This window comes from Lolium perenne, chromosome 3, assembly GCF_019359855.2.
Source record: "Lolium perenne isolate Kyuss_39 chromosome 3, Kyuss_2.0, whole genome shotgun sequence".
NCBI lineage: Eukaryota > Viridiplantae > Streptophyta > Magnoliopsida > Poales > Poaceae > Lolium > Lolium perenne.
Genome location: NC_067246.2, coordinates 119,093,995 through 119,119,410, shown reverse-complemented (window position 1 = coordinate 119,119,410; position 25,416 = coordinate 119,093,995). Strand labels below are relative to the sequence as shown.

Genomic DNA, 25,416 nt, shown 5'->3' with positions numbered 1-25,416 from the left:
CCTCCTGCAAGCACGTCGCCGGCCGCTGCTTCCTCGACCCGCGCGTGGTCTCCTCGTCCTCATCTGCCAGCCGCGCGCCCCTCCTTCCCCCGTGGCCGCCGCTCCCCGACAGCGTTGGCCCCGCTCCTCCCTCTTTCCCGAGCGCGTGCACCCGCCAGGCAGCTGCTTCCCGAGCTCAACGCCGCCCTCAGCGCCCGCGGCTCGCTGTCCCCTGCTCCGCGCCGTCGCGCGCCCTGTCTCGCGGATGCCGTCGTCACCTGCTCGCGTGCGTGAGATACCGTTTTGGTCCCGATGGTTCTCCTCGACATCATGTTCGGTTCTCTGAATCTGTTTTTCCCCGCAGGATAATCTTTCCGGTGCAGATAGCTGCTACGCGTGTCCCTCCGAGCTGATGCTATGGTGCTACTGTATGTGGTGGTGTGGTTGAAGCAGCGAATGCCATCAAGTTCTCCCGACGCTGTTGGCTACGTGATGTTGTTGCAAGTTGAGGTGAAGATGGTGTTGTGTGAAACCCTTGAGCTCTTCCTCGCGAAACGGAGACGCTAATCTCTGGTTCGTTTTCAAGTTCACCGGCGTCATTTCAAGTTCGTAATCGATTAGCGAAGGCGGAGCCCGAAGAACCACGGAACATCAAGATCTCCTTCATGGATCCGAAGACCAAGATACCGGCATCATCTTCTTCCCATCTAAACGTGAAGCCGGTGACCACCTTGTTCCAATACCGTGAGACCCCGACCCTAAGCCAATCCTATTTTATAAATGTGCTATATATCTTGTTGCATCTCTTATCATGTTCATCATCATCTATACATGTTGCAACGTATCGTGCATCTTGTGGTTGTTCGGGGTTAAATAGCAATTCACCTAATTAAATTATGGAATTGTGCGGGATTGTTATTATGTTGTCACGGTTCCATTTAATCTTGCGTAGCTCACCTATGCCTTGTCTTTGCCATGCTAACCAACAATTAATATGCGGGGTAGATAAACAACTCGAACCTAATAATTGTTTGTCCGGGTTTCTGATCCCGCTTAATATGTATAAGTTGCATTGCAACATCGTTGCCATGTCATGCATACCATCTTGATCATGCTGGATCTTCTTTATCCGTAGTAGTAAGACTTGCATGCGTTGTTTGTTCCAGCATTTGCTTCTTTTCGGATAGGATCACGAAGTGGTGCGGTGAGATACGACGAGTTCTCCGGATGTCCCTCGACAAGCTTTAACAGGCAAGCATTTCCCCTATACTCCTGTCCCTGCAGGAGTCGCTCACCTATTTTATTTTGACTTCTCCCTCATGCTATCCTTAAGTTGCGTTCTGGTCACGTGTCCTTTCCACTTGTTACCTCAAGCAGCCCATATTGCCACCACCACCACCTACAGCTATTGTTTGGTTTCGGGTCTGCCTTGCGAGTCGTAGTGCATGCTAGTGCTGTCTTATCTTGTTATCGTTATTATTATCTTATCGGATTATATGTTGGGAAGAATCATGGTTACTTTAGTTGTTGATAATTGTTTAGCGGAGGCATCGGTGGGTCAGCTGCTTGTTTTGTGACGGCTCACTTGTGTTTCCTAAATATCTTAGGACCCCGAGTTCCTGTTATCTGTTTCGAGACTGAGCGCTCTAACCACACGTGGGTATGCTTACCGGGTCTCCCCTCGACCACTGCCGGAATCTACAGCTTTGTCCAGTGGCCACAACTAGTTCGATTGTTTGTTTGTTTCTCCCGGGCGTGCAAGCTTGTTTCTTTGTGGTCAGATGATATGATATTACTTTTGGGGAAGCCGTGAGTACCTTGTATCCCCGTTGTCTCTTGCACGTCCGTAGGTGCGGCACGTATTGTTAAGAGGTCATCCTCTAGTGGGCTCTGATCCTCTTAGCCGTTCTCGCAACAGCTAGGTCCGCGTCGGAGTTTCGATCGTGCTCCGAAACGGGTTAACTTAGTTATGTGGCTTCCTGGACATTGCTGTCGTGAAGGAGAGTGCATGTCGTGATATCCACCTGTCGTAAGTGGGTTGATCGTGCGTGTGGGCATATTTGGGCACCCCTGCAGGGTTATAATCTTATCGATAAGTCGCGTCCGCGGTTATGGACGACTTGGAGTTGTATGACTCGACCATAGACAACTTACACCTGTTGTTCATTAATAATAACTGGCGTAGTAAGTTAGCACAAACTCAATAATAAATGGTTAAAACTCAACAACCGTGTGGGTGCCTTTGTAAGTACTTCTTTGCGAAGGGGGAAAGCGTTGGCTGTGTTATGTTTGCAGAGTATAGAACTGTTAGTTTATGCGCTCTCTCATCTCCTCTGATTAGACGAATGTTGTAGAGTGTCTCTATAGGTTTTTAGTGCTTGCGCGCTGCCGCTTAATCCCACCATATTGCCTATGACATTCCTCTTGCGTCCTCTAAGTCCCCTGCGTGCCTCAAGTACAAAGGACGACTGGTTGACGAATGCTTATACGTCTTGAAGTCTTGTTAAGTACGAACCCGTACTTATTGCTGCTTCTACGGGATATAACCGTGCAGGTATGAAGATATGTTCGATGAAGACGACGCTAGCAAGGTTACCCTTCCGGCCTGGCCTGGGCAGGGTTATGGACGCCACTGGTTATCTTCAGGACTTTTAGTCCAATTTGTATCTTGTCCGTACTCGGACGTATTCGATCTTCTGTATGATTTGGATCTTTGTATTGTATATTTGTATCTTAACTCGTTGGAGTCGTTGTAATATATGTATCTTGTGGGCTCTATTGTAATCCTGTTGTAATGTTACCGCTCGTGTTAATTCCTCTGGCATCACGTGTGTGATTCTTCGCGCACGTCGTGTCGGAGGGCGTCTTTGAATCGATATCGTGCGGATTTCGGCGGGATCGCTGGAATCCTCATGGTACCGGTTCCGGGGCGTCACAAGTTGGTATCAGAGCTCAGGTTGATGGTACCCCACTAGTCCAGCCTGTAGGATAACCTTGTCAACGGTCGTTGAGTCTAGAGCGTCCAAACTATTTTCTGAAAACTCGTTGGATAGATCTGGTTAGCTCTGATTTTTCTCCTTACCTATATTCTTTCTCCTCTTACCTTTGCGCGTTTTGAGTTTTCTCTCTTATCTGCTTGTCTGAGTCTTAGTTTCCGACGCGGGTTGGACGATCTATGCCTTCACCTAATAGGTCCGATCTTCGAAGCATCCCGATAGCAGCGCATCATCAACAGCGGAACAACGACTTCTTGTTAGTGGTGTCGCCAATCTACGTGGAGCAACAACTCTTGTTAGTGGTGTCGAGGAGATCGACACGTCGCCAGAAGATCCGATAGCTCCACCTCTCTCCCCGTACTGACGTGGAATCTCGGGGCAAGATTCCTTGTTAGTGGTGTCGATTGTAACGGCCCAGGGTAGTACACCTATAGATTTTGTTTGTTATTTTCTTTTGTGCATCATCATGGCATCATGCATATTTTTGCATCCCAAAATTATATTAAACCCTGTTTTATTTCTAGTATAATCCCATCCTTTATTTCAAATTATAATCCTTCTTTCTCTGCTAAATTTCATTGCTAAAATATATTTAGAAATGGGTTTTAAACAAACAGCAAACAATTTTTAAACTAAAAAAAGGGAAGCAACCTCCCAACCGGCCAGGCCCAAAAGGCCCAGCCGGCAGCCTTTTCCCCAGCCCACCTACCAAACCCTAACAGCCACCCTGGCGTTTTTGCATCCCACACCCCCACCGCCGCCCCTGTCCTTTTTCACAAAGCCCCTCCTTCTTTTTGTTTTCCTACGCTGGTCCTCCCACCTCACCCCTCTCGTTCTCTCCCCAACTCGAGCGAGCCCGAGCCCTGCTCACTCTCGATCCCCGCTCGACCAGACGCCTCCGCCTCCCTATGCTCGCCACCACGGCGGCCGCCGTTTGCTCTGCTCCGCCCCGGCCCCCTCTCCGCCTTGTCCTTGCTCGTCTACCCTCCTCACCCGCGCGCGGCGCCCCTCTTCTGCGCCTGGCCGCGCGTCGCTCGCTGGCCCCGCACCTCCTGCAAGCACGTCGCCGGCCGCTGCTTCCTCGACCCGCGCGTGGTCTCCTCGTCCTCATCTGCCAGCCGCGCGCCCCTCCTTCCCCCGTGGCCGCCGCTCCCCGACAGCGTTGGCCCCGCTCCTCCCTCGTTCCCGAGCGCGTGCACCCGCCAGGCAGCTGCTTCCTGAGCTCAACGCCGCCCTCAGCGCCCGCGGCTTGCTGTCCCCTGCTCCGCGCCGTCGCGCGCCCTGTCTTGCGGACGCCGTCGTCACCTGCTCGCGTGCGTGAGATACCATTTTGGTCCCGATGGTTCTCCTCGACATCATGTTCGGTTCTCTGAATCTGTTTTTCCCCGCAGGATAATCTTTCCGGTGCAGATAGCTGCTATGCGTGTCCCTCCGAGCTGATGCTATGGTGCTACTGTATGTGGTGGTGTGGTTGGAGCAGCGAATGCCATCAAGTTCTCCTGACGCTGTTGGCTACGTGATGTTGTTGCAAGTTGAGGTGAAGATGGTGTTGTGTGAAACCCTTGAGCTCTTCCTCGCGAAACGGAGACGCTAATCTCTGGTTCGTTTTCAAGTTCACCGGCGTCATTTCAAGTTCGTCATCGATTAGCGAAGGCGGAGCCCGAAGAACCACGGAACATCAAGATCTCCTTCATGGATCCGAAGACCAAGATCCCGGCATCATCTTCTTCCCATCTAAACGTGAAGCCGGTGACCACCTTGTTCCAATACCGTGAGACCCCGACCCTAAGCCAATCCTATTTTATAAATGTGCTATATATGTTGTTGCATCTCTTATCATGTTCATCATCATCTATACATGTTGCAACATATCGTGCATCTTGTGGTTGTTCGGGGTTAAATAGCAATTCACCTAATTAAAATATGGAATTGTGCGGGATTGTTATTATGTTGTCACGGTTCCATTTAATCTTGCGTAGCTCACCTATGCCTTGTCTTTGCCATGCTAACCAACAATTAATATGCGGGGTAGATAAACAACTTGAACCTAATAATTGTTTGTCTGGGTTTCTGATCCCGCTTAATATGGATAAGTTGCATTGCAACATCGTTGCCATGTCATGCATACCATCTTGATCATGCTGGATCTTCTTTATCCGTAGTAGTAAGACTTGCATGCGTTGTTTGTTCCAGCATTTGCTTCTTTTCGGATAGGATCACGAAGTGGTGCGATGAGATACGACGAGTTCTCCGGATGTCCCTCGACAAGCTTTAACAGGCAAGCATTTCCCCTATACTCCTGTCCCTGCAGGAGTCGCTCACCTATTTTATTTTGACTTCTCCCTCATGCTATCCTTAAGTTGCGTTCTGGTCACGTGTCCTTTCCACTTGTTACCTCAAGCAGCCCATATTGCCACCACCACCACCTACAGCTATTGTTTGATTTCGGGTCTGCCTTGCGAGTCGTAGTGCATGCTAGTACTGTCCTATCTTGTTAACGTTATTATTATCTTATCGGATTACATGTTGGGAAGAATCATGGTTACTTTAGTTGTTGATAATTGTTTAGCGGAGGCATCGGTGGGTCAGCTGCTTGTTTTGTGACGGCTCACTTGTGTTTCCTAAATATCTTAGGACCCCGAGTTCCTGTTATCTGTTCCGAGACTGAGTGCTCTAACCACACGTGGGTATGCTTACCGGGTCTCCCCTCGACCACTGCCGGAATCTACAGCTTTGTCCAGTGGCCACAACTAGTTCGAATGTTTGTTTGTTTCTCCCGGGTGTGCAAGCTTGTTTCTTTGTGGTCAGATGATATGATATTACTTTTGGGGAAGCCGTGAGTGCCTTGTATCCCCGTTGTCTCTTGCACGTCCGTAGGTGCGGTACGTATTGTTAAGAGGTCATCCTCTAGTGGGCTCTGATCCTCTTAGCCGTTCTCGCAACAGCTAGGTCCGCGTCGGAGTTTCGATCGGGCTCCGAAACGGGTTAACTTAGTTAGGTGGCTTCCTGGACATTGTTGTCGTGAAGGAGAGTGCGTGTCGTGATATCCACCTGTCGTAAGTGGGTTGATCGTGCGTGTGGGCATATTTGGGCACCCCTGCAGGGTTATAATCTTATCGATAAGCCGCGTCCGCGGTTATGGACGACTTGGAGCTGTATGACTCGACCATAGACAACTTACACCTGTTGTTCATTAATAATAACTGGCGTAGTAAGTTAGCACAAACTCAATAATAAATGGTTAAAACTTGACAACCGTGTGGGTGCCTTTGTAAGTACTTCTTTGCGAAGGGGGAAAGCGTTGGCTGTGTTATGTTTGCAGAGTATAGAACTGTTAGTTTATGCGCTCTCTCATCTCCTCTGATTAGACGAATGTTGTAGAGTGTCTCTATATGTTTTTAGTGCTTACGCGCTGCCGCTTAATCCAACCATATTGCCTATGACGTTCCTCTTGCGTCCTCTAAGTCCCCTGCGTGCCTCAAGTACAAAGGATGACTGGTTGACGAATGCTTATACGTCTTGAAGTCTTGTTAAGTACGAACCCGTACTTATTGCTGCTTCTATGGGATATAACCGGGCAGGTATGAAGATATGTTCGATGAAGACGACGCTAGCAAGGTTACCCTTCCGGCTTGGCCTGGGCAGGGTTATGGACGCCACTGGTTATCTTCAGGACTCTTAGTCCGATTTGTATCTTGTCCGTACTCGGACGTATTCGATCTTCTGTATGATTTGGATCTTTGTATTGTATATTTGTATCTTAACTCGTTGGAGTCGTTGTAATATATGTATCTTGTGGGCTCTATTGTAATCCTGTTGTAATGTTACCGCTCGTGTTAATTCCTCTAGCATCACGTGTGTGATTCTTCGCGCACGTCGTGTCGGAGGGCGTCTTTGAATCGATATCGTGCGGATTTCGGCGGGATCGCTGGAATCCTCATGGTACCGGTTCCGGGGCGTCACAGGGAGACCGGCACTTCAACAAAGGGGAAGGATGAGACACCGGTTGCGGAACACCTAGGGGATAATCATGCGGTGCCACCACCAACTGATTACACCATAAGTGTTCCAATACCTATGCCACATATCTTGTCACACGGTTTACCACCGTTACTTGAGTCAAATAACTTTGAAACTTGGCAATTCTTAATGTGTTCTCATGTGCGCAGAGCATCTACCGAGCTTTGGCGTATCATCGAGGAGGACTACTCACCACGAGACCCAAAGAGCTTGACAAGAAGAGAAGTGGTGGATGACCAACTCAACGTCATCGCCATCAACATGATTCACATGGCCATCACGCCCAAGGACCGCGCTCATATCCGCTCGCTCAAGACCAGCCAAGAAGCATGGGATAAACTCGACAAACTCTTCCTCGGAAATGCGAGCATCCAAAGCTCTCGTTTCGGTGAAGTGAACAACATGGCCGACAACTTCGTCATGAATGAAGGAGAGTCCCCCGAAGAAATGTATCGGCGCCTCATTGCTCTTTTCGTACAAATGCAAGATCTTGGAGCAACGTTTGTGGATGACCATTGGATCAAGCGCAAGTTCTACAATGCTCTCCTCCCTTATGAGGAAGTGAAGTTGACGGCCATCCGCCAAAACGCCTCCTTCCGTGCTATGATATCCGATGATGTTCTTAGCGAAGTCATCGCTTTGGACAACTCCAAGAAGAATGCGGAGGATCTTGTTGCTCGTGCCCACAACACCGGCAAGCCCAACCTTGCATTGAAGATGAAGGTACATGAGGCTAGTGAAAGCGATGAGGATCCCATTGAGTGGGGACCGGATGATCTCAAGACCAACTATCATGAGCACATGGCTCTCGCCGCCAAGAAATTTTTGGACGGAAACAAGTCCCGAAGCACAAGACCAAGAAGATCACGTGATTCTCCAAGAAGCTTCTCCAAGAGTCCAAGGGAGGGGCAAAGGGGGAGAACATGCTACAATTGCGACGAAAAGAATCATTTTGTTGTGAATTGTATGTTTGAGAGAAGAGAAGATAATGGTGGAAGACTTGTCCGCAAAGAAAAGTTAAAGTCTCTCTCTAAAGGATTCTCCAAGTTCTCCTCCAAGCCTGATGACGACAAGGTCTCCTTCACCAAGAAGCCTAGAGCCTTCATCATTCGAGAAGAGTACTCCTCCGATGAGGATGAAGATCATGAGGACAAGAGCTCCAACAAGGAAGGAGAGGGAGTGGCCGCCATCGCCATTACCACTCCCTCTATCTCTCTCTTCGACTCTCCTAATGAGAATCTCATCACCCACAACGCTCATTGCCTTATGGCAAAGGTATCCACGGAGGTAGAACCCCCTTCCAAACTCTCATCATCAACTAATGCCTTAAATATTGATGATGCCACTAGTCTCACCATTAAGCGTGAGATTATGGGTTTGGATTCTTTTCTCACTAACATGCAAGGGGATACCAAGACTCATGTTGGGGCTCTCCTTAGCCAACTTGGTGCGGCACAAGACCTTATAGAGGAGAAGGAGAGGCTTGAAAGGGAGGCAGCAAATGAGATTGCCTCTCTCAATCAAGCGCTTGAAGAGGAACAAAATTTGCGCATGTCTCTTGAAGCTAGTGTCATCATCCTTGAAGACTCCAACAAGGCTATTGTCTCCCAACTCACCAAGGACCGAGACCATGCTCTTGGTTTGATGGGTGAGCTCAAAAAGAAGATGCTCTCTCTCGAGGAAGCTAACAAAGAGAAAGATGAGGAAGACCCCAACTCTTGCCATGACGAGCTTGTTGATCAAGTTGCTTCCTTGAAAAAGCACAATGCTCTTCTCTTGGACATCAATGCTCTTCAAGAAGAAACCTTGGATGAATATTACCGCTTGTGCAAGGAGAAGACCTCATGTTGCAACCATGAAGAAGAAATTGCCACTCTTGAGACCACCAAGGCCAAGCTATTGAGTTTGAGTAGCATGCAAGAAGAGTCTTTGGTGGAATGCCTCCTCATGAGAAAAGAGAAGGCCACTTGTTGTGATCATGAGGAAGAAATAGCCGCCTTGAAGAGGAGGGAAGCCAAGCTCATGGAGGTCAATTCCATGCAAGAGGAAGCATTGAAGGAGTATTTTCGTTTGAGCAAGGATCGTGCGTGTTGCACTCATGAAAGTGACATTGCCAAGTTGGAGAGTGATAAGCGTATACTCATGAAGATGAATGCTCTCCAAGAAGAAGCTTTGATGGAACACTTCCGGGTGAACAAGGCAAAGGAAGTCCAAGTGTTTGATATTTGGCATCCACACCTGGAGCATGAAGATGAAGTCAATCGTTTGAAGGCCAAAATTGATAGACTTGATACGTCTCCAACGTATCTATAATCTCCGGAGACTCCTTGTCCCACGTGTGTAAAGGTGACAGTGTGTGCACCATGTGGGTCTCTTAGGCTATATTTCACAGAATACTTGTTCACTGGGTTATGATTTGAGTTGGATGTCTCTATGAAATTGTGGTGTGTTAGTACCTCCTATGAATGCTCACAGTGACAGCGTGGGTTTTTTATTAGTACTTGGGAATACATCTTTAAGGTTTGCCTACATGATGAATTAGTGTTCGTTATCTTGCCAGAGAGTAATTCAGAATAGCATAGTGAAGTGCTTATTTATATTCAATTATGATTGCAATGTTGAGAGTGTCCACTAGTGAAAGTATGATCCCTAGGCCTTGTTTCTAAGCATTGAAACACCGTTTCCAACAAGTTCTGTTACATGTTTACTCGCTGCCATATTTTATTCAGATTGCTATTACCACTCATATACATTCAAACTACTTGTATTTCACTATCTTTTCGCCGAACTAGTGCACCTATACATCTGACAAGTGTATTGGGTGTGTTGGGGACACAAGAGACTTCTTGTATCGTGATTGCATGGTTGCTTGAGAGGGATATCTTTGACCTCTTCCTCCCTGAGTTCGATAAAACCTTGGGTGATCCACTTAAGGGAAAACTTGCTGCTGTTCTACAAACCTCTGCTCTTGGAGGCCCAACACTGTCTATAGGAAAAGAAGCCAACAGTAGACAGCAAGCTATTTTCTGGCGACGTTGCCGGGGAGGAAAGGTAAAAGGCACTCACACTCCGGTCCCAGGCAACTAAGCTATTTTCTGGCGCCTTTGTAAGTGCTCGAAGCTATTCCTTTAGATCCTGCAATTGCATCTTTTTGTTTCTTGTTTTTATTTCACTAGTTAGGCATAATGGAAAGCAACTATGAGCTTTTTAATCTATTTCCTGAGTTAAGACATGGATTGTTTGCTGCAAAAATTAAAAAACCTATGGAATCTTATTTGCATGCTAGTAGCAATGATATTAGTATGAACGCTTTGGACACCAATGTTGCTAATGATATGGAAAATTCTAAGCTTGGGGAAGCTGGTTTTGATGAGCATGATATTTTTAGTCCCCCAAGCATTGAGGAGAAAATTTTCTTTGATGATACTTTGCCTCCCATTTATGATGATTATAATGATAGTGGTCTTTTGGTGCCGCCTACTATGGAGGATAAATTTTATTATGATTATACTATGCCTCCTACACTTGATGAGAATAATAATGATAGCTACTTTGTTGAATTTGCTCCCACTACAATTAATAAGAACTAGATTTAGATGTGCGCCTTGGCGCACGATCCCGTGAAATTCGTACTACTTTAGAGTTTGTATAACAACTATGAATCCACCTGCCTCCGTGCATCCCTGCCATGCATCCCTTCGTCAACAGCCATCCGATTCAACTCAAGCCACCGGTGTGCGTCTCATCGGGCGACTTTGTGAAAACCACCCAAACAACACTGAAACCCCCTACCATTCCTCTCCCAAATCCCCCCTCTCAAACCGAAATTACCGACGACATCAGAGTCCTTAACGACCGCCATGATGTCCATGGCCCTACATTTCAGTGAAAGAATCCTACTACGCCACCGCAAACAATCTACATACGCGTTGGCATCCTACGACAAAGATTACCATATCCCATGGACTTGGGGCTCTCTCAAACCGAGATCCATGTATGTAGTCATCGCGTTAGCATCCTACGACAAAGATCAGTGTAGGTGGCTACCGCATCATAGAGGTGGTAGAATGTGAATTGTGATGGGCAGAGACCACAATATGTTGATTAGGAGCTGACCATAGTTGCAGCAGGTAGCTTCAGAGTTGACAATGTTTTCTTGGTGAATGCAAAATTCAGAAATAAATGATAATTTTTATTTCTCTATGCTAAATGACATTGTGGAGGCTAATAACCGCTGATGAACTGATGAGGACATTGCTTATACAACTGAATAAGTGGTGAGGTAACAGGCTGACAAAGTTGCTTATGCTGCTGTACATGTATTTCCACTACATGCTAGTGTCCTAGGTTTCAAGCTCTCAAATTAATCTCAATAGAAATGTTCAGAGCTTAAATGCATTCCTTTAATTATAACTCTTGCAGAAAACAAGAACACATGTACAACGTACAAAATTATTGAACTTTCTTATGTACCTCGTGGGAGCCTAGTGAAGTACAATTCATGTTCTGCAGTGCTACAAGTTTGGAGAGGTAACAGGTTACATGAGAAGGTGATGGTTGTCTGGCCGGCCAGATGCTGAAGGGAGTCGGGCAAAAGCAGGTTGGATTGTCCATCCCGGCCACGGTAGCAAGCAGATTTTGGCCACCGTGCTGATTTGCCATCCGATCCAATTCCTATCCAAATATTAATAGTACTTCTTGAGCTTTGACGACATGCCACATGACTTGTTCTTAACCACTTGATACATGATCAAACTGTGGCGAAGTATCTATCTAATAAACTGAAACAATGTTGAATTCAATCACAGTTGATATACGCTTTCTTCATACCAGTATGTTAGGTTCCAACAACAGGCTAGGATTTTAGATACCACTTAACCCAAACTAAACAAAGCTATGTCTAGACCTTTTCATAATTCAAAGCTATTGTGGAACAATGCACTTATAAAGTATTACCATTAATGAATGGCCGAGATGACTGTGGTTTGGAACTACAATATGGTGGTCCAAATATATCCAGATTGGTGAGTGCATTCCCCTGCACCATCTCTGAGTTGCTCCGGGCTGAAATTTTCATATTAAACAGGAAATTAGGTATATAATATAAGATATATAAGATTGAACTGCTTTTGTAAGTAAAACATTTCAATAAAATCAGAAAGAGAATATGTGAACTTTGTTTCTCGGGGGAGATTGGAATTAATATATAATCATGTCCATTAGAACATCGTGAGTAGAGCCAAGAAAATTGCAGACCCGTCAGGTCATCACAAAAGAAATCTAATGAAAAGATAAATTAATTTGGGTTACATGTATTTGACTCTGACATAACATGAGCGATAAACATATACTGAATCTGAAGTGAAAGCACCACTGTTTCCAATCAATGTCTGTACTATATATGCTTGTCAGATATAGATATACGCATCCAAAAAGACATCGCAGGATGAAGCAACATCAATGAGTGCATTGTTTTCTTAAAAAGCTGAACACATGGTTTTCTTTTGTAAGTGAGCAAACTGTTACAGCTAAGAAAAAAAATGCTACCATTTAAATAAGATAAACACATTATTTTCTTCTGCAATACAAACCATCAAAACAAGCGGAGGTACAAATACAATATAGTTAAGAGTACTGATTGTGTTAAACTGAACACTACTAACCAAAAGCTGAGTACAGATTAAATGTCATAGCTCAGCCTAATAAAAATTTATTAGAAAGAGGGACAAGGATCTACTTAGAGCCACTGGACAAAGTGAGCTGAAATATATATATGGAATGCAGTAACTACTAAGCAAGTTGAATCAAAGAGTAACATCAGCTACTGGACAAAGTGAGCTGAAATGTAAATATATGTGGAATGCAGTAACTACTAAGCAAGTTGAATCAAAGAGTAACATCGGTGCTGCTTTTAGTTTTGTTAAAGTTAGATGATAACTGACATACTCAATTATAAACCCTATCAAAGATATTATGTTGTTCTGCGTAGACTGGTTTAATAGGCTCAAAGAAACTGAGTTTTGTGTACAAAATTAACAGTTGACACTACCTACCAGGTGAAGAGAAGATCCTAAAAACTGTAGAGATGGGGGCTCACCTTGCTGCTGTAGGTTGGGTGTTGCTCTTCAAGGCAATAGGTGAGGGCTGATGGAGGGCGTCCGAGAACTGGTTCTGCCATCAGAAATGCTGCTGGGACTTCAAATCGTCGTCTCCATCTCACCAGCGGCAGCACGGATATTGATTTTGCCCTGCAGACGGTGTTGAGGCAGCAACCACAATAGCTTCTTCCATGGCTCGACCGACGGGGCATCGTGAGCTTGAGACATAACTTCATCATCAGTGATAGGGAAAATTTCTACAATAAGGGCGACATTAAAAGTAACATACAAATACCTGAAGTGAAAAATACAATAGATACCATAAAACTAATACAGCAGGAGGAAAGGTTAATAATGAAAAGAAGAAAAATTATTAAACTGAAACTTCCCATAGGTTTTAGTCAAATAATAAACAGTAAGATCGTAGACATTCTTTCGAGTGAAAGTCACATTAAAATCCAATCTGAGACTCAAGGTACAGTTAGATGATGAAACTTTTTTTTAGCATGAACTAAAATTACCAAATAACACTATTTTTAGCACTCGCTATTGAACCAAGGAAATTGACGATTCAACATAGAGAACTCGGTAATAATATCCCATTTCCTCTCTATAATTTGAGAAGAGGAGTACAAGAGGAAAAGGACATTGTGCCCCACATCCTCTGATGAATCCCTTCTGACAATTTTATTAAGAGAAAATAGATCTAAACAGGCACAGCATGTGCGGATAGCATATTTTCAAGTAAAGAAGCTATACCCAAAAAAAATCATGTATAATACTGCACAAGTTCCACTTTATTCAATTCTATCCTCACTTCACATAGAAATTTTTTTCTTTGGGCAGATTGATTGCAAAAGGTGAGATCAAAAGATAACAGAGTGGCATTCAACAATTAAGCCATTGTGTTTCGTAGATGAACAACCTACATGAGCTTTCAAAGTCATATGTCACACAAATTTCCAGAGAAAAGAGAAGGAACTCACCACGTTGTCAACAAAATTAGCAATCCTCCTGGAAATCTCCGCATCTTAAGTTGGGAAAGAGTAAAACGAGGGCACACAGTGAGAGTATTGGTTCAGCCACCGAGACCACTGGCGCTTGCAGAAGTTATACAACAAATGAACCTGTAGAAATGAAAGAACGCCTAAGAATCAGCTCCGGCCATGTATGAAGTTAAAAATGAATATTATATGTTGTTTGTAGAGGACCCATCAGAATTAGCTTGACTCGGAATTAGCTTCACATGCAATTTTTGAAGCTAAAACAGAGCAGTCACCATTGAGCATTAGGTGTAAAACAGCTAACCATTTTTCTATAAGATGTCAAAGCCACGAATATTCCAAATAACCGTTTTGTAAATAGATGATGCATGTATACCTGCCATATACCAGAGAGAATTGACAATAAAATTAGATCTTAACATTCAACAAATATAAAATTGGTCTGTAGAAGGTAAACAGTCCTCAAACATGCATGGATAATCTTATGTAAACCCAACTACTTAAATATTCGCTAGGTAAATTCACAAGCACAAGCTACTTAATTGCAGTTCGGAGGTTAAATGACAACCAATCTGAAAATGTGAGCTAAATATATTTCTGCACTACATTTAGAGAATAAATAGAGTGATTCATAGGGTAGGAATAAAAACTTCTCCGAAATGAAGAGAGTGCCAATGAAATGGGAAGTATATATGAGAATCAAACCAATAGGAGTTATACACCTCATAAATCACATATGACTGGATGTATGATGCACGTAAATATGAGCGGCGTCTTAGATCACCACAAGTTATACTCAATATGTGACCAAATCACCGCAATTTGAAACGAGTGATGAAAGGAAACAACAGATGGAAACTGTTACTTATAATTACCCATTTCAGCTAGGAAAGGAAGCTTTTTGTCAGATATACCTGGACTATATATTTTTATACTGACAGTTTTATCTAACCTAACCCAGGAAGATACTTACAGTTAACCATTTTCCTTTCTGAATCAGGGTATCCATGTTTTTCTTTATAGCTTAGATCATATGTCCTTTTTGAAAATAAACGTAGATCATGTGTATTACAGAAAAATTGCCCTATCAGTATACTTTGTCTGTAGATTTGAGGTACATAAGTCCATATATATAGAGATAAACATGAATATGCGCTCTAAAAATCAGAGTAGAAGTGGATGTGTTGAGATAGTTACCTAAGATAAAACAACGAGGATCGACCTTCGAGAAACTATGTGCCTTCAGGAAATGGATCAAACGTGACTTCCATCCATACAACAACTCAATTCATCGATATCTCCTGTGAGCCTCAAACCTGGACATTTTATGAGCGCACATTATGATAGCTCAACTTTTGTGTTGTTTGTTACTTGATAGAGGATTACAACACTTCAAGAGTTCACGTGCACATACTTCCTGTGCCAATACCTGCAAAATTCTCTGAAAATAAGAGACTTTAAAGCTATCTTTTTATGCAGGTTGTACTAATTATAAACATGCAGCCTTGCAAAGACATAAGAAAAGACCGTTCATTCATTCACATAGAAGGAAGCATACACATGTCGTCTCTTGACATACCGATTATTTCTGAGCTCTAGTTTATACCATGGCGTGGCTGGCCCTTGAACCCAGAAGATTTTGTGGGAACCCCAACTTTTTATTTGCAAACCTGCAACATGATAGCACCAAGAAATCATAGTAAATCTGAATCTAAACAAATGAAAAGTCATCAATGAAGTAGCTAGACGAAACTATTGGCTCGACCAAGAAAAAACCATGGTGCCTACATGGTGCATCAGAGCCAAATCAAAACAACCAGAGGAGAGAAGAACGGGTGTTGCCGAGGTCCATGTGCAGCAGCATCAAGGGGCACCCGCTGTGAATGCCGGCGACCGCCCCTCTCCTCTCCCATCTTCGCAGCTGTGCAGCGACGGGGCACAGATGGCTCGGCCTTCTTGTCTTTCTCCTCCTCGCTTGTCTCTGCGGCCGTGTGCGACAACGCCGACTGCGGCGCAGATGGCTCGGCCTCCCTGCCATCTCTCCTCCAGAAAAGGGGGAGCTCAACCGGCCAACATTCTTGAGGAAGATGGATGTCGTGGAGGCAGAGGGGCTGATGTAGATGGCCTGGCTCGTCATCTTCCCCGCGTGCTCCTTCATGTCTACTCCACCTCCTCAGCCATGGGCCCATGGCGGTCTGCTTCACGTAGAGCTCCACCTCGTCAGCCATGGCACGGTCCCTTCACCTCTCCCTGGTCCACCCACCATGGAAGAGACCAGCAAATAGGGTGGCAGAGGAGAAGGGATGAGATCTGAGGGGATTGGAGAGAGGGGGCGTGGGGATTGGGGGAGAGAAGAGGACGAGGAGGACGGCTGCGGAGGGAGGAATAGCAGGAGGGGAAGGGGGCGCGCGAGTGGGCGCTCCTCCTGGCAACGCCATGGCGCGCGGCGGTGGTGTGTGCGGGGCCGAAGGGGAGGCGGAGGTGCATCGAGGAGGAGGCGCAGTAGCCGCCGCCTCTCGCGAGGAAGAGGGAGAACGAAGGGGCGCGGGCGTGGGTGTGGCTGGGGCGCTCGTTTTGTCTCCTCGCACGACCGGGCCGAGATGGGCTTTTAGTGACCCATGGATAAAAAGTGGGTCTGTGGGAGGGCCTCAGCGCCCTGGACAGAACGGTCGGCCGAGATCGCGCCACGTCAGCTCGATCGGACGGCCCAAAATCCAAACGCCTGTGAGAGCCCCATGGGGGTGCAGCAATCATACCGTGAGATGACTATGCCTATGTTGGGAGTAGCAATAATTTTATGCATGTAGCTCATGATAAAATGTTTCATGTGATAGTTATATTGTTGAGTTTGCTCATGATGCTACTGGATATTATTATGAGAGAGGAAAATATGGTTGTAGAAATTTTCATGTTACTAAAACACCTCTCTATATGCTGAAATTTTTGAAGTTACACTTGTTTTATCTTCCTATGCTTGTCACTTTGTTCTTCATGAATTTGTTTATTTACAAGATTCCTATGCATAGGAAGTGGGTTAGACTTAAATGTGTTTTTAATTTGCTTTTTGATGCTCTCTTTTGCTTCAACTCTTATTTCTTGGGAGTGCATCATTAAATTTGCTGAGCCCATCTTAATTGCTATAAAGAAAGCACTTCTTGGGAGATAACCCATGTTTTTATTTTACTACAGCAATCTTGTTTTATATTTGTGTCTTGGAAGTTGTTACTACTGTAGCAACCTCTCCTTATCTTTATTTTATTGCATTGTTGTGCCAAGTAAAGTCTTTGATAGTAAGGTTGATACTAGATTTGGATTACTGCGCAGAAATAGATTTCTGTCTGTCACGAATTTGGGCAGGGTTCTCTGTAGGTAACTCAGAAAAATCTGCCAATTTACGTGGGTGGTCCTCAGATATGTACGCAACTTTCATTCAATTTGAGTTTTTTCATCTAAGCAAGTTTAGTGCCCCAGAAAAATTTGTCTTTACGTACTGTTATGTTTTGACAGATTCTGCCTTTTATTTCGCATTGCCTCTTTTGCTGTGTTGGATGGATTTATTTGTTCCATTAACTTTCAGTAGCCTTGGGAAATGTCCAGAAGTGTTAAGAATGATTGTGTCACCTCTGAACATGTGAATTTTTGATTATGCACTAACCCTCTAATGAGTTTGTTTTGAGTTTGGTGTGGAGGAAGTTTTCAAGGGTCAAGATAGGAGGATGATATATGATTAAGAAGAGTGAAAAGTCTAAGCTTGGGGATGCCCCGTGGTTCATCCCTGCATATTTCAAGAAGACTCAAGCGTCTAAGCTTGGGGATGCCCAAGGCATCCCCTTCTTCATCAACAATTTATCAGGTTTCTTCTATTGAAACTATATTTTTATTCCGTCACATCTTATGTACTTTACTTGGAGCGTCTGTGTGCTTTTATTTTCGTTTTGTTATTTTCATTATCTGAATAAATGCTTGTGTGGAAGAGAGACACGCTCCGCTGGTTCATATGAACACATGTGTTCTTAGCTTTTAATGTTCATGGCGAAGGTTGAAACTGCTTCGTTCATTGTTATTTGGTCGGTTCAGGAAATGCTACATGTGGTAGTGGTATAATGAAACACTTGCATAATCTTGTAGATCATTCAGCTTTGATAACTTGATTCTTTGCAAACGTTTTGAGGTATTTAGATGGTAAGGCTTGCTAGATAAATAAGTTAAAATTAGTAGTGGATTGTTGTCTTTAAGCTTGTGCCGTACTACAAACTCTATTTAAATAGTTGAAGGTGTAGTTGGACTTGATAGCTTTCCATGTCTAAGAGTTCATCGTAATAACTAAGTTGTGCTGAAGGTCGAGGGAGCTAGCGGGGTACTTGTGCCACCGTGACGGCCCTCCTTGGAGTAAATTTTAATCATGCTCTTAATGATGAACCTGCTAGTTGTTTGCAATAAGCTTGTGAGTTCTTTTTGACTAATGTTAAGCTACGGTTTTTGGCACTTCCACCATCCAAATTTGCTAGCCTCTTCGGTACTGTGCATTGCCTTTTGCCCACATTGAGGATTGTGCACACTTCGCCACTACATCCAAACCCGTGGGAGGACTTTCTCTTGTCCTCCTACACATAAGCCGTACATCTTCCTTAAAACAGCCACCATACCTACCTACCACAGCATTTCCATAGCTGTTCCAAGATATATTGCCATGCAACTTCCATCTTACATTACATGTTGTCATTTATCATTTATACATTGCTTTGCATGATTCTATACAGCTGATGTGAGGTTTACCCATGTTACGCTAGATCATTGCACATCCTGCTACACTGGCAGAGGCATACAGTTTTATACATCATGTTTTTATTCATTATGAGTTATTTGTACCAAAAAGTGTGTTGTCATATTAGGATGTTGGCCCTAAAAGTGAAAAGAGCCATGGAGGCCATCAAAAAGAGAAAAAGAAAAGAAACAAAAAAATAGAAAAGAAAAAGAAAAAGAAAAAAAGAAAAAGAGAGAAAGAAAAAGGGGGCAGCATTACTATCTTTTATCCACACTTGTGCTCATGTCTTAGCACCTGCAGAATTCATATTCATCATTTGTGCTCATGTTTAGCACCTACACTCCATATGAGAGAGTTTTCATGTTTTACTAGTATAACTATGTGGGGAATTTACACTATAGAACTTGGGTTGTATATTCCAATGATGAGCCTCCTCAAAAGTGCTCTAGGTCATCGTGAGCAACCAAGTTGGATGCACCCCCACTAGTTCCATTGGAGAGCTTTCATACACATATAGCTCTATGTGCATCCGTTGCATGGCAATCACTACTCCTTGCATAGCTTCGATCATAAGGCTTCATCTTGTCTAATGATCACTTATAGCTTTGTAAGACTTTCTTCCATTTGGCCTTCCAAACCCCCATTAACGTTCTTTATGCCATAACATCCTGGTGCTAATACCAAATGCTTGCGCTCATCGGTTGAGTAGACTTCGAAACAGTTGATTCATGACGTTCATGTTTATGTTTACTTGACTGAATCCTTCTTATGTTGTGAAAATTTACTTGATGCTTGGAATGAAGGATAGAACTTCTACGCTGAATACTTAACACATCTTTAATGAACTTTGTACGGTTTCATGTCTTTAAAGCAATAGTTCATGAAAACTTCTAGCTTGTTTAACTCTTGCATTATCATCTCTTATATCAATATAGACATTTTCTTTGAGTGATTTGATCTCAGTTCACATGCTTTACATCATTATTGCATTAAGATTATGTTGGTAGCATGTCACTTCAGAAATTATATTTGTTATCGTTTACCTACTCGAGGACGAGTAGGAACTAAGCTTGGGGATGCTGATACGTCCCCAACGTATCTATAATTTCTTATGTTCCATGCTTGTTTTATGACAATACCTACATGTTTTGTTCACACTTTATGATGATTTGATGCATTTTCCGGAACTAACCTATTGACGAGATGCCGAAGTGCCAGTTCCCGTTTTCTGCTGTTTTTGGTTTCAGAAATCCTAGTAAGGAAATATTCTCGGAATTGGACGAAATCAACGCCCAGTATCTTATATTTCAAGGAAGCTTCCAGAGCACAGAAGAGGGGCCAGAGGAGAGCCAGGTGGGCCCCACATGGGGTGGCGGCGCGGCCAAAGGGGGGGCGCCCCCTGGTGTGTGGCGCCCCCGTGGCCCCTCCGACTCCGACTCTTCGCCTATTTAAGCCTTCCTGACCTAAATCTTCGAGACGAAAAAGCCATGGTACGAGAAACCTTCCAGAGCCGCCGCCATCGCGAAGCCAAGATCTGGGGGACAGATGTCTCTGTTCCGGCACGCCGCCGGGACGGGGAATTGCCCCCGGAAGTCATCTCCATCGACACCACCGCCATCTCCATCGCCGCTGCTGTCTCCTATGATGAGGAGGGAGTAGTTCTCCCTCGAGGCTAAGGGCTGTACCGGTAGCTATGTGGTTAATCTCTCTCTCCCATGTACTTCAATACAATGATCTCATGAGCTGCCTTACATGATTGAGATCCATATGATGAGCTTTGTAATCTAGATGTCGTTATGCTATTCAAGTGGATTTTACTTATGTGATCTCCGGAGACTCCTTGTCCCACGTGTGTAAAGGTGATAGTGTGTGCACCGTGTGGGTCTCTTAGGCTATATTTCACAGAATACTTGTTCACTGGGTTATGATTTGAGTTGGATGTCTCTATGAAATTGTGGTGTGTTAGTACCTCCTATGAATGCTCACAGTGATAGCGTGGGGTGTTTATTAGTACTTGGGAATACATCTTTAAGGTTTGCCTACATGATGAATTAGTGTTCGTTATCTTGCCAGAGAGTAATTCAGAATAGCATAGTGAAGTGCTTATTTATATTCAATTATGATTGCAATGTTGAGAGTGTCCACTAGTGAAAGTATGATCCCTAGGCCTTGTTTCTAAGCATTGAAACACCGTTTCCAACAAGTTCTGTTACATGTTTACTCGCTGCCATATTTTATTCAGATTGCTATTACCACTCATATACGTTCATACTACTTGTATTTCACTATCTCTTCGCCGAACTAGTGCACCTATACATCTGACAAGTGTACTGGGTGTGTTGGGGACACAAGAGACTTCTTGTATCGTGATTGCAGGGTTGTTTGGGAGGGATATCTTTGACCTCTTCATCCCTGAGTTCGATAAAACCTTGGGTGATCCACTTAAGGGAAAACTTGATGCTGTTCTACAAACCTCTGCTCTTGGAGGCCCAACACTGTCTACAGGAAAAGAAGCCAACAGTAGACAGCAAGACTCCAAGTTCAAACCAAGTACTTGGAAGGAGTCATTGGAGCCAAATATGGAGCCAAAGAGGGCTCTTGCAATGAAGGAGGAGTGGCTACCAAGCCAAAGGCGAAGAGAAATAGGAGGACCAAGAAGAAGAAGAACAAGGAGAACATGGAGATCAACCTTGAGGAGGGCGATGCTAGCTGAAGAAGGGATGGAGTACCCAACTCCGTCTCGAAGGGTTTCGCCGGCTCTAACAACCCTTCTCATGTTCTTTTTGTTGATTACTATGGACATATTCGTTCTCGCTTTATTGGTCCTCAAGAGGACAATGTTGATTGGACTATTTGGGTTCCCAAACCCCTTGTTACTAACATGCTAGGACCCATTGAAAACTGGGTACCTAAATCCAAGACTTTATTCCTTGTAGGACTATGCTTCCGGTGGCGCAAAGTGGGTGGTTGATAGTGGAGCCACAAGTCATATGACCGGAAGCAAGAATATTATTGTCGACCTCGAGCTTTCTCACTCTACTGTATCATATGGCGACAACACGTGCTCTAAGGTATTGGGTCTTGGCAAGGTGGTGGTAACACCCGACATCTCACTTGTGAATGTCCTCCTTGTCGAGACCCTTGGTTACAACTTACTCTCCGTTCATCAAATTGCTTGTATGGGTCTATGTACTTTCTTTGATGAACATGATGACGCGTCAAGCACACGCCCGTTGGGAACCCCAAGAGGAAGGTGTTATGCGTACAACAGCAAGTTTTCCCTCAGTAGGAAACCAAGGTTATCGAACCAGTAGGAGTCAAGGAACACGTGAAGGTTGTTGGTGACGGAGTGTAGTGCGGCGCAACACCAGGGATTCCGGCGCCAACGTGGAACCTGCACAACACAATCAAGATACTTTGCCTCAACGTAACAGTGAGGTTGTCAATCTCACCGGCTTGCTGTAAACAAATGATTAAATGTATAGTGTGGAAGATGATGTTTGTTTGCGAAGAACAGTAAAGAACAATGTTCGCAGTAGATTGTATTTCAGATGTAAAAGAATGGACCGGGGTCCACAGTTCACTAGTGGTGTCTCTCCAATAAGATAAATAGCATGTTGGGTGAACAAATTACAGTTGGGAAACTGACAAATAGAGAGGGCATAACAATGCACATATATATCATGATGACTACTATGAGATTTAATCAGGGCATTACGACAAAGTACATAGACCTCTATCCAGCATGCATCTATGCCTAAAAAGTCCACCTTCGGGTTAGCATCCGCACCCCTTCCAGTATTAAGTTGCAAACAACAGACAATTGCATTAAGTATGGTGCGTAATGTAATCAACACAAATATCCTTAGACAAAGCATTGATGTTTTATCCCTAGTGGCAACAGCACATCCACAACCTTACAACTTTCTGTCACTGTCCCAGATTTAATGGAGGCATGAACCCACTATCGAGCATAAATACTCCCTCTTGGAGTTACAAGTATCAACTTGTCCAGAGCCTCTACTAGCAACGGAGAGCATGCAAGAACATAAACAACACATATATGATAGATTGATAATCAACTTGACATAGTATTCCATATTCATCGGATCCCAACAAACACAACATGTAGCATTACAAATAGATGATCTTGATCATGATAGGCAGCTCACAAGATCTAACATGATAGCACAATTAGGAGAAGACAACCATCTAGCTACTACTATGGACCCATAGTCCAAGGATGAACTACTCACACATCAATCCGGAGGCGATCATGATGATGAAGAGTCCTCCGGGAGATGATTCCCCTCTCCGGAAGGGTGCCGAAGGCGATCATGAATCCCCCGAGATGGGATTGGAGGCGGCTGCGTCTCTGGAAGGTTTTCTGTATCATGGATCTCGGTAATAGGGTTTTCGCGACGGAGGGAATAAATAGGCAGAAGGGCAGCGTCGGAGGGCTGACGAGGGCCCACACCATAGGGCGGCGCGGGCCCCTCCCTGGCCTCGCGGCCCTATGGTGGCGGCGCCTCGTGGCCCCACTTCGTATGCTCTTCGGTCTTCTAAAAGCTCCGTGGAAAAATAAGACCCTGGGCGTTGATTTCGTTCAATTCCGAGAATATTTCCTTTGTAGGATTTCTGAAACCAAAAACAGCAGAAAACAACAACTGGCTCTTCGGCATCTCATCAATAGGTTAGTTCCGGAAAATGCATAATAATGACATCAGCCGACCCTTTTATTTATTTTATGTTTATTTTTAATTCAGAAAATGATGTGTAATATATCAAATTGTTCAGAATTTGAAATCCTACATGCTTATGAGCATTTCATGCATCATTTCAACATTTAAACTTGCAAATGTAGTGAAACCCTAACCGAACCCTCTCATATGGCGGTGTCCGATGTCGGAACCCCTTTAATCTAACGATGCACCTAGGGTTTACCGAATTCCTTTAACCTGACATATCATTCATATTGGATGCGCATTGCATTATGCCATGTGGTGATTGTTTATTTCCCTTTCCGGTGTTTGGTTCTTCGCGATAGGATCTGAGCCGGAGTCCGACGTCAACACTACTGAAGAACAGTACTCGTCGGCTGAGGGACAAGGCAAGCCCTAACCTGGTTCATCTATGTTTTCGAAATGCTTTTATCTGTGGTTCCTACATATCGCATACGATTCAACTGTCTTTTATCGATAGATAAAGTTACCATATCTGTTGTATGTCCGACCTTTGTAGCCTCGATACCCTGATCCACTGCTCCTAGCATAACTAGGTTTGGCATGTGTGCGTCGCGAGAGCCTTTATCTCTTATGCTTAGCCATGCTTAGTTTGTTACGCTACTACTCCGGTCTTCGGACTGGAGCCTTACAATGAAATGAATCTAGCATGATAGGTTGACGTGGTAAGTATAGAGATGATGATAAACCTGATTAAAGGCTCAGACGAGAGGCCACATTGGGATGTGGTGGGTTGTTTCGTTTCTGCCGACCCTAGGAACCGAGTTCTCGCCTCTTGAACCAAGACCGAGCGTACAACCACACGAGGCCCTATTATGGTACCCTCTCGACTCACTAACTTGCCTAGTAGATTCCATGAGTCACATAGTTTGTGCGTTACCTGGTCATATGCACTGCATTTTGCTTGGGGGCTAAAGGTACATAACAGGTAGGTAAGCGTGGCCGTGGTGGCTGGGGGTTGTGGCCTCTGGGGAAACCCACCTCGCCTCACATCGTTAAGGACTGACTTCGGGACTTGACCCGTTACGGCGGAATAATCCTTAGCGCATGACTCATGGTCTCGGCGACAACAAGGTAAAGGTCGTGGTCAACCACCCTCTGCCGGCTTTCCAAGGAAGAGAGCTTAAACGTTGGCACTAAGAGTCGGTTGGCACGTGTGGGTAATGTTGTGCACCCCTGCAGGGTTAAATCTTTTCGAAAAGCCGTGTCCACGGTTACGGACGACTTGGGAATGGATTCTGTGATCATAGACAACTTTAACCTGATCGTAAAACTTGGCAAGCAATGTGTGTTTACGGATACCTTCTTCGGGTGTTGAGGGGGTAGTCCGAGGATAGTGGTTCGAGATGATGAAGATTGGTGGATACAATATGATGATCAATAGAGATAGAGATATCGCTCTCTTATCCCCTTTCAAAGGTTCTGAGTAGTCGAGCTTCTCTTCTCTCTTATCTTATAAAGGAAAACTGGCTTTACGCAAAAGAAGATCTACCAGAAAGCCCGCATACCCGCTTTGCTAAAAGGTTGTACTAAGTCTTGCTGAGTCCCTATACTCAACTTTGCATGCTTTTGTTTCAGATGAAGTCGCTACAGCCGAAGGTGGTTTCTACGTTAACATCGATGGTTAGTTTGGAGTTCCCAGGCAGCAGACTGCGACTTATGGGCTGGGACGTCCCTTTATGTTATGGCTTCTTAAGCCCTTTGCTATCTTGTTATTTAGAATAACATAATTTGCTTCCGTTGCTTGTTGAATGTTGGTCAGTGACCTCTGCGTGTAACAATTTGGATCTTACTCTGCTAAGAGTTGTAATA

The 25,416-nt window shown here is 44.4% G+C and overlaps 1 long non-coding RNA gene across 10 annotated transcripts; it reads right to left on the bottom strand.

Moving 5' to 3' along the window:
* Nucleotides 1-11,384: 11,384 nt before the first annotated feature.
* Nucleotides 11,385-16,634, bottom strand: LOC127323403 (uncharacterized). Of its 10 annotated transcripts, XR_007865685.2 has the most exons (7): nt 15,886-16,634; nt 15,677-15,767; nt 15,512-15,526; nt 15,295-15,413; nt 14,080-14,220; nt 13,093-13,311; nt 11,385-12,059 (listed from the first exon to the last, which is right to left on the bottom strand). It is a non-coding gene; the product is annotated as an uncharacterized lncRNA (long non-coding RNA). The 10 variants fall into 10 exon arrangements; XR_011755303.1 differs by having other exon boundaries at nt 15,512-15,538; nt 15,677-16,634; XR_011755302.1 differs by adding an exon at nt 14,305-14,473 and having other exon boundaries at nt 15,295-15,526; nt 15,677-16,634.
* Between the last annotated feature and the right edge of the window lie 8,782 nt (nt 16,635-25,416).